This window comes from Anopheles gambiae, chromosome 2 (genome assembly GCF_943734735.2).
Source record: "Anopheles gambiae chromosome 2, idAnoGambNW_F1_1, whole genome shotgun sequence".
Classification (NCBI taxonomy): domain Eukaryota; kingdom Metazoa; phylum Arthropoda; class Insecta; order Diptera; family Culicidae; genus Anopheles; species Anopheles gambiae.
In genome coordinates, this window is record NC_064601.1 from 19,551,559 (window position 1) to 19,561,457 (window position 9,899).

Consider the following 9,899-nt stretch of genomic DNA (forward strand, 5'->3'; position numbering starts at 1 on the left):
GCGTTCGCGTGCGCTTTTACGATGACGATCTATTTTACACACACACGCGCGCGCGCGCAGGTGCTAGAGATTCGTTATGGTTGGTGCTGTCGTTAAAAGTGGAAAGCACGGCGAGGGAGCTGCGAGGGCCAGCCAACCGTCTGGGTTTGTAGGATGTCATAAAAGGAAAAGTTTTCCCCCGTCGCTCGGTCGAAAAAACCAAAAATCATAACCATTACGGTGTGTCATTCTGCCGGGTCCAATCTTTCGATCTTCCACGAAGGTGGTGTTCCCATCGTTTTGCTAAAACGAGAAATATTAAAAGCGACAAAGCCAAGCCACAGCTCGTCGCCCGGCCCGGCTGGCAAACGGTGGTACCATATTTGTTTTAAGAGGTTCAATAGGGGGAAGCAGGTTTTTCTTCTTCTTCTTCTGCATCATCTAACTCAACCATCCTAATCACAGCGAACGCGTCCCCATGGGGACACAGGGGACAGGGTTGAGCAAGACTGCAATTCACTAACCGTAATTAACTCGAACTCGAACAAAAACGGTCCCCTCTCTGCTCAATGACGCGTGGTAAAAGCCACGCGATTCGATTTAATCGACGAAGTTGCCGACGAAAAATATCAACAAAACCGTCCACGGCTTGTCGTTCCAGCAGCAGCAGCAGCAGCAGCATCCCTTCAGCTTTTCCCGTATTCCACTTCGGGGCCCATGAGGAATAAGCCCGCCACCGGGGTCAAGTCAGGCGGGAAAATTTAATTGATGACCTTATCGTACTCCGGCGCTACGAGGCATCCCGTAAGCGAACCCATGGCCTATATCGAAAACCGTACGGCAACGGCAACAACAAAAAACCCAAAAGATGGCGCACTTAATTCTTCCTAGACCGTGAAATCATTGGCTCCCGTTTGCGCCTGCAACGGGCGGAGTGAAAAAAAAAATATATGAACGGCAATGGCTCAAGGGAGTCCAAGCGAACGGACCATCCGGATCCGTGTCTAATTAACGATCAGCGCGGTCTTCGTTGATGCGTTCGAGGTTTTGCCTTCATTTTTTTACTGCAGCGGACAGCGATTTTTTTCTCCTCTCTGCCTATTTGACCTACCGTGTGCCCAGTTTGTATGTGTGTGTGTGTGCTGATGCTGTTGTATCACCTTCTATCTGCTAATCGATTTCATCGAGCCCTCAGGACCTTTCCCCGCTTGATGCTTGATAACGATCAGCCGCGTTTTGGTTGGTGCGCTCTTTTTTCTTTGCAAAAGGTCGCTAAAGCAACATGCATCATCGAAAACCCAATAGACCTTGAGTCTGTTCTGTTTTAGAACAACAACAAAAAAAGGGTTAAATTTGAAGCAGGGCATCAAAGTTCGCCAAACAACGCCAGGAAAAAAAGAAGGACAATCGATGGAGGGGCGTTTCCCCAACGATCGGTTGGTAAAAGGTAAATTTAACCCTTGCGCGCGGGTCCTGTCCTCATAATTAAATCGTTATTATTAATTACACCCTTACACCTTGAGCGAGTGAACCGTAAAGTTCCGAGTTCGGTACCTATTCCCAGGCTCTAGTTTGGAAGAAACAAAAAATCTTGAACAGCAACGTACTTCTTTGTCTATTTTTGGAAGTTACAACGTTTGCCCGACGACTTCCTCTGCTTAACGGCGGTGAAACCCGTGACGATGGAATGGTTGCTTCACTACTCACTCACAATCACCAGCCAGGGTGGAAAGGTTGAACATGTTTTCCGTGGAGTGGCCGCAGTTTGGTTTGGTGCGTTTGCTTTTGCTGAAGGTGCTGAAAGCACAGCCAACCAGCGGAAGCAACTAATAGAGAGAGAGACTAAACTTCCACTGCAAAACGGGCTCGGAAAAATGCCGTATCGTCGCCCAACATTGTCGCCAGCAACACTACCCACTCCGGGGAAGGGTCCGGGAGCCGCCACCCAACGTGTAATCGATACGCGTCCCTTTCGGCCCCACCATCGGCAACCCACTTTGCGTACGAGCACCGACAGAACGCGCCAGCACGTATAGGCGTTTGCCAAAAACGGTACGTGCGTGCGTATGTTTGTGTGTCACCTTGTGTACTTGTAGCCGTCCAGCATTTTCACAGCGAGATGGGGAATGAGGTTCGACAAATTGATTTATAAAAGACTTTTAATTAAAATTCTTCTCCCCCCCCCCCCCCGACACGACCAACCGACCGACCGACAGGCTCCTGTGCACCTGTGCTGTTGGAAATGGCAGGTTTCGTCAATCTTGCCCTTTGCTGCACGCTACGTTTGACAGTTGGCAACACTGGTCAACAGCAAACACACACACACAAACACACACACACACACACACACACACACACACACACCACGTCAGAGTGGGAGACTCCGGTTCCGGTGGCTGAACTTTCGATGTGGTAGTAAAATTGGTAAATATTAGCCAAAAACCGGGTTTTCGGACCTTCCTAGCAACGGAGATGCCGAGTCGCCCGACCGTTGCTCGAGGTGCTGGAGAGGGTGGGTAAAAATGTATACATCACTCAGCACAGCCAGACCGTTTGAGTGCAAACAGAGCACAAACAGAAGGGGAAAGGCATAATTTCCCCCCCCCCCCCCCCCCCAACAGCTAGTAGGCGGGAACGGCCGTGGGCGAACACGATCGAGGGTTAGAAGCCGCAAACGTTTCACTTGCGAACTAAATTGAGTTATTTGCTTTCTAATTTCATTATGTTCCGTTGCCACGCGGTGGCACTGGTCAGGGAGGGGGCAGGAATGGAATCAAAGTTCACTTTTTAATTTAACCAACACCGGCGTCACGGGCGGAACAGAAGCGGAGTGGAAGAACAGCGGGGTCAAGTACCGGCAGGGACACTTTACACAAGGGTGTTTTTATTTCGTTTCCCCCCCGCGCTAGAAGTAACAGGACCACGAAAGCTGTGGCAACACAATACAGCTCCTTCTCTCTCTCTCTCTCTCTCTCTCTCTCTCTCTCTCTCTCTTTCTCTCTCTCTTTATCTCTCACTCTCTCTCTACATCCGCTTTGTCTTTGGTGTAACCGGAAAACAGTATTGCTGTTTGAAAAACATTGCTTTTGGGAAATGTTCTCCGCCCAAGATCAACAAAGACGCTAACGAATCGGCACGCATCTTTGCTGCCAAAATGTTGCTGAAAGGGCTTGCCCTCTTTTGCATCAAAAAGAAAACCCAAACCACAACGAAACCTAAAATCCCTAATCGCAAGCACAAAGCGCGAAGGCAAACAAACCAAAGCGACTGCTTACGCTCACGTTTTACGGCGGGATCGCCAAAGATTGCAAAGATTCCTCTTCGATGAGATTGTATGCCTTTGCTTCATGTTTAAAAAAAATTGAAATAAAATAACACAGGTCGTGTGTGATAAGATGCGAACGAAAAAAAGAGGGAAAAAACGGCGACTTCCGGCACAATTCAAATCATGAACGCGTGGTTCTTCACTGCTGTCGAGTTGTAGAAGAGGGGGCAAAAGTATGCGCCTGGTGGATTTTAACTCTTCTCTCTTTCTCCCTTTCCACAATCACACACACATGCCAACCCACCGCCCTGCTGGTGTACAAACAGTGGTAAAAATAAGTCAGCTCGCTACAGCATCAAATGTAGCGCAAAAAAAAAGGCAAAGGAAACACGCTCCCACCCCTTAAACAAACTCGAATGCGCGAATCGAACCCCGTTCGTTTCATTCAATTTTTCCTCGAGTGGGGGGAGGGGGTCTTTGCACACAAGTGTACACACGGCAAGATGGAAAAAAAACCAGCAGGACCGGATGTGGCAGAACGGTAGAAGAAGCAGAAAAAAAGAGAAAGGGAGAGAGCAAGAAAAATTAATTAAACTCCGGCAGCACCCCGGAATCCTTCCGGGCGCGAATCTCGCCCGGCGCGAAGGTCGATCTGCATACAGCAACTATTTTGATTTGCTTCTTCTCCAGCGCAAACTGTTTTTCTTTGCAAAGCAGAAAGAGAAAAGGGATGCGATAGAGAGAGAGAGAGAGAGAGAGAGAGAGAGAGAGAGAGAGAGAGAGACTCATAGAGTGAGTGGATTTTCCGCGGCCCTCAGCTGGTGGCGTACCTGAAGCCCGAAGGCAATACGCGCGCCAAACCCGATAGAGTTGGGCTTTGGTTTAATTACTTATCTGCTACATTGGAATAGTGGGCAGTGTGGGGAGAGCAGATCCAAAAACCCAGCCTGCACCGGGCGCAAACATTTACCCTAGCAAATCCCTTACCTCCCTATCTATTTCGCCCCACTAGCCCCATCGCTACCAAACACTTAAGCGAATGAGACACAGGGGCATAGAAATGGGCCAACGGAAACAGCAACAGAAAAAAGCAGACCGCGTGGCGTGCTCGTGCCGGAGCGGAAGTGGTCCCCGATGCACGGCAGCCCACGGAGACGGCGAACGACCCTCCCCTCCCTCCCGATAGCGGAAGAACAACAAGACCGTCTCGAAATTAAATGATAATCAAACAAACGAGCGAACGACTGGGCGAAAAAATAACATCCTTGTCTTTCGAGGAGGTTTTTCCTTTCCGACCAGGTCCGCCAGCTTTACATTGGGAGAGCGCGCGCGTTTGGAGTGTCGGTGGATGTCCGGTTTGGTAAACATGCCATTTTTTCCACCCGTCTTCCATGCTTCTCCGGAGAGTGGTTTGACAAACGCAAATTCGTTCCGTGACATTCTGCGTGCAGTGCGTCTTCTTCGCACGACACAGACAGACCGTACAGACCTTCTCCCCCCTTAGAGTCCACTTTGTAATATTGCGCTGTGTGGGCTCCCTTGCCGCTTGCGTCCGCGGCTCGGGACACTCCGAGCGCCACCATTATATTTCATTTGCAGAGCGAAGTATCGTTCACGTTCCGTCTACGGCCAAGACAAACAGTTCCGGGAAATTATTAAGAGTTCGGCTACCTTTACCCGTGGCTCGGGGATAGACTGTCCACGCCACTCGCGGCAAAAGAAGCTGCCACGTGCCGTGCTCCTTCAGGCGGGTTGGGAATGTGGTTTGCAGCAGCAATTGGGAAAACTGGGTTCAAAAATAACCTCTAATAAGCGAGACAGAAAGAGAGACGAGCTCTCTGGACGAGCTCTTCGAGCAGTCTTTTGTGTGCTTCGCCCACAAAAAGGAAGAAAACTGTCCCGAATCGCTAACGAAACAGTATCAATTTTCATCAGCAATAATTTGCCACTGCTACTACTACTGCTGCTGCTGCTCCTGCTGGGAGCGAATGAGTGGTTTGCTTCAACCGTATCCCCTGGTCGTTTCGGTCATTCTAATGATCCGGGCTTCGGGCGACGAAAGAAGCATCACAAAAAGGCGCCAAACTTCAATCCAAAATCAAAACAAACGCAGATAATACTCAGCAACAAAAAAAAAAAACATAAAAGGAAGAAACGATCCGTCCGACGGCGATAGCGCGAACCGCGGGTCTGATAATCTGATAATTAATTGTCCTCCTTAATTGATCGCCCGGTTGATGGGTTAATGTGGCCCCGTGGCTCGATTGGATCCCCGTGGCAAGAAGGATTAACGCGCACTGTGGCGCCATCGCCATCATTAACCGGGGCGAAAGGGTGCCTTGGAAAATGGGGAATAAAACCTCCGGAAATCCTTAGCTTACGGTTCCTTGAATCAAGAATCGTAGACCGTAGATCTTGCACCGAGCAAACCCCTCCAATCGAATTCACACGCTGAACTATAAAACAAACTCTCTCGGTGCGATGACTGCCTTACCTTAAGGATGTGTGGCCGTGTGACAAAAGTGATCGACCCAGCACAGCGAAAGGTCCTTTTCAATGGTATGGTTCTACCCCAAAAGTGGTCTTCTTCTGATTGAAACCGTTTTTTCTTCTTCTTTTGCGTACACCGGCTAAAGATAACAATGCCCACAGAAACCCCACTTCCGACTCCAGCATCCGTGTGCTTTAGTACCACCCGACCCGGGGTAATAGAAAGAAACTTTCCCCCTTTTTTCGGCTAATTCACAGCACAGCATCTTCAACCCAATCACCCGAAAGAAACTTTGCCCGAAACGAACCGATCAGCATGAAATAAAAGTAAAAGCGTGCGATCCTTTCGCGCCGTTTCGCATGCTGATTGAAAAGTGGAAAAGCCCTTTTTTTGTTATTCTTCACATACACACCCACAGACGGACACAAACCCCGCTCGATGGGTTCTGCCGAGAGACAGACTTTAGCTTCATCGAAAAGCGGAAGCCACTTTTCCTGAACTAGGGACGACGGACGGTCAAAGTACGGGAACTTACGGGTACGATACAAACACAGAAACAGACAGATACTGAGAGCGAAAGAGAGAGAGAGAGAGAGAGAGAGAGAGAGAGAGAGAGAGAGAGAGAAAGCAAAAGAAAGGAAAGGTTTCCTTTTGCTGCCACTTAATGCGACATATCGGTTACGGGAGGTTCAGTTCTTATCGACACCGAACTCCGCCACCTGCTCCATCTCCACAAGTCCACAGTTTTCACTTGCTCTCGTCCACAATGACCGGACCTCCCCGCCGGAGTGGAACTTCCGGACGGTGTGGATGGTGGAAAATTGGCCCTAACGTGCAAGGTTGATTATCAAGCTGGAAATAAAGTTCTACCACCCGTGCGTGCTACGTCCGCCCGGTCCGGGACACACTCACACACACATAGACACAACATTATTCTAAGCATCGTCCCGGGATCAACGATTGCCGGACGCAACGTTCTGTCGTTTCGTGGGTCGTCGCCGTCGTCACCACGATCTAGAAACGAGCTTTTCCTTTCGCCTTTTTGCCAGCCTCCCACGGGTTTCCCTTCACAGTACAAGAGCGCAAAAAATAAAGGGCTTCCCTTCTGCTTAGCCTTTTGTTCCTCAAGGTACTCGGTACGGTGCGTTCTTTTTTTTTGCGCTGCCATTGTCCATCCCTTCACGGGTTCGATTTCGAATCGAAGCCGAGCAAAACCTTCGCTTGCACAAGGTAGCTCCGCATCGCACCGGCCTCCGGGTGCCGTAAGATCGAAAAGGTAAGCTACGGGGACGCAGCAGGGAACGGGAACGGGGCAAAATCTCCCAGAACCAGAACCCGGGTATCCCGAACCAGCCAGGGAGGATACTTTTGTCTCTATTGAATAAATTGTTAATCCTCCGCTTCCAAGGCAAGACCGTTCGAGACCGTTTCTCCCCCTATTTGCCACTCGTCGTCAGGCAGGGGCACTTTTTGAGCGGACGGGAAAACTTGCCCTGTTTTTCAGCTCCCCGGGTCGTGTGACTGATTTCAAAAGCGTAGATCCTTCATTCCTTTCCGGACAGACACTAAAAAGACGAACTCCACATCTGTGATGGATCTGGCCCTTCTTCCCAATGATGGTGGGTCGTGATGATGGGGCTTGGCGGTAAAGAGCGGTACAGAGAGGGTTTTTGTTACCTCACATTAGATGAATATTTTCTCATTTTACTCGTGATTGTTTTATAGTCCCCCCTGCCCCCAACCCAACACTCCCTGCCGCTCTCTCTCTCTCTTACACACACACTAACGCTTCGTTCGGGTGGCTCGAGCTATCGCAAACCAACCCGACCGATGTTATGAAATAGTTTACGGTCTCCGATTGAGGTTTTAAGTGGAAAATCGATCCCAAAAACCCAACTGGCAGCGTCGGGTTTTCGGTTGCTCTGTTTGCCACAGCTCCACCGCAGTCCCTTCTTCGTGTTGGCGGGAGGGAGGTGGTGCGCATCAGTCGTCAGTACGTTTACGGGGGTTACGGGCCTCAAGCCGAGCGCACCAACTGTTTACCAAACACAAGCGTGGGAGCCACAAAATAGCACTCGAGGCATTCTCACTCCAGCAACCGCTTTCACCACCGTGGCCGTGGCCATGTCGCGGTGTCTCAAAACGATCGGTGGTAAATTCTGTCACTGGAAAATGCCTGCACCACCACCACTAACACGGTGTTGTAGCGGGAAGGGTTGGGTTTGTCCCCAAAGCCAAGCAAACTGATACACAGCAGAAAGGAGCTGGTGTCCTTTGGTGCAAGAGGGAACCAACACCATTCTTGGTCGGGTGATTGTTCACCGGCACTTGCTCGCTTCCTGTTGGGTTTTTGGAGGGGGACGCCATGTGGTGGCTCTCGGTCCGTCACGGCCACACTGGGTCAGTGGTGGTTTCCGAGCCGAAACTAAACCCGTTTTGGCAAGTTTCCGAAACGATCTGGTGCCAGTGCGGAGCATAGCATAGGACGGATCGCAGCGAGCTTCAAACCAAACGAGCTTTTGAATCATTTGAGTCTTTACAGCAACGGAACCGTCTGCAAACTGACCTTAAAGCTGTGACGCTCTGGTATGTATCCTTTATCAATGTGTTCAAATGTGCAGAGGATTGTTATAATCGTTTTTAGTACAATTAATCACTGAAAAAGTATGGCATTATTGACACTAATATGTTTGGTTTAGTTTGATAACAACACTTTTCAACCAGTCGCTCACTTCCAGCACAACTATGCTCCCCGCGGTTTTTTCACAAAGAACCACAGATCTATCTTCAGTTTTCAGGCAGTCCCGAAGAACAACTTTTTGATGTTCAGATTAGAACTAAGTACACAAACCTTGTTCAGTGGTGATTAGTTTCGAACAACCTTTTCGCTCAACAATAACACTCGCATTCTTTTATTATCCTGCTTTTTAACCACACTGTGTTACACATGCACACACGCAACATGAAGCACAAACCAGTGTTACGTACACCACATCAGAAAGCTTGGCACTGTGGCCCTGATCCATCGCCACCCATCGATCGGTTAGTATCACACCAGCATCAGATGATGCCAGACACCAGACACTAAAGCATCCGAACGCTTCACGCCGTCACTCACGGTGCTGCGGTGCAGCACAGGGATATAGGGTGCACGATGCATCGATCAATTTTGCTTCTTTCAATTGTTGGCCCTGTTTCGCGCAAAACAAACACCCTCACACACACACACACACCCAAACACAACGCTTACCGGAAAAAATGCCGATTGCCAATCAGTGGCAGTGGCAGCACCCACCGTACAATACCACCACACCGTGTGTTTTGGCTGTACCGCCTGTTTTTCAGCACACACTTCACACTTTCACTAAAACCCGGCAATGACACAAGCAGATTTGGACAGAGCGAAACGCGCACAGTACGCCCCGGGATCGCTCGGTGCGGCGCGGGATGCTCGCGTAAGGAATGCAACGCAAATACTGAACCTTCATCAATTGTCGGGCTGCCGCCACCGTCAGGATTCGGTCCGAGGGAACAACAACAACAAATGTACACACATATTAGAGATATCAACAGCAGCAGCAGCAGCAGCAGCAAATCGACCCGACCCGAACCAACCCCTAGAGTTGAGGGAAATCCGGAGAGTTTGTGGGACTCTCTCTCTCTCTGTGCTCACGCTCACGAATGAATGTGATTTTGTATCGCACCGAGAGAAGATGCTTAAAATCTCGAAAAGAAACAAAGAGAATGAGAGAAATTTTGACAAATAAAAGTGTGTGCGAGAGAGAGAGCGAGAGAGAGTGGGCTTCGTTTGAGAGAATGTGGGTATCATTTTTCCGGACCACTTTTTCCCGACGCACTTTCCCAGCCGCTGCAGTGTACGCGTTGGCTGTTTTGTGTTCGGGTTCCGTTCGTGGGCCAGCTTTTCCTACGGCACGAACGCAAACGATAACAAAAACCCGGCCGAACAGCCGAACACAACAAGGGCCGAACGAGTGACAGTTGCTGGCCCTCCCTCCGTCACCACTGTTGATCCTTCCGTTTGCTGTCCGGGAGGGTGTAGGGTGGTTTTTCGAACTAGGAAACACGTGACTGGCCAACCGGGGCAGTTTCGGGTTTCGGTATTTCGGACTGACACGGTACTCCATGGAGCTGGCTGCTGTATGT

The 9,899-nt window shown here is 49.8% G+C and overlaps 1 protein-coding gene across 4 annotated transcripts in view; it reads right to left on the reverse strand.

Moving 5' to 3' along the window:
• The window catches only part of LOC1273644 (neural cell adhesion molecule 1), a 235,028-nt gene extending 225,785 nt beyond the window's left edge, over positions 1–9,243 (reverse strand). The window contains exon 1 of one of the 4 annotated variants that reach the window (XM_061642366.1): positions 9,031–9,243. The gene's annotated coding sequence lies outside the window, so the exon portion shown is untranslated. Of the gene's footprint in view, positions 1–8,301; positions 8,515–8,586; positions 8,965–8,985 lie in introns of those variants that run through there. The other 3 variants (XM_061642364.1, XM_061642365.1, XM_061642368.1) reach the window with 3 other exon arrangements.
• Positions 9,244–9,899: the final 656 nt, after the last annotated feature.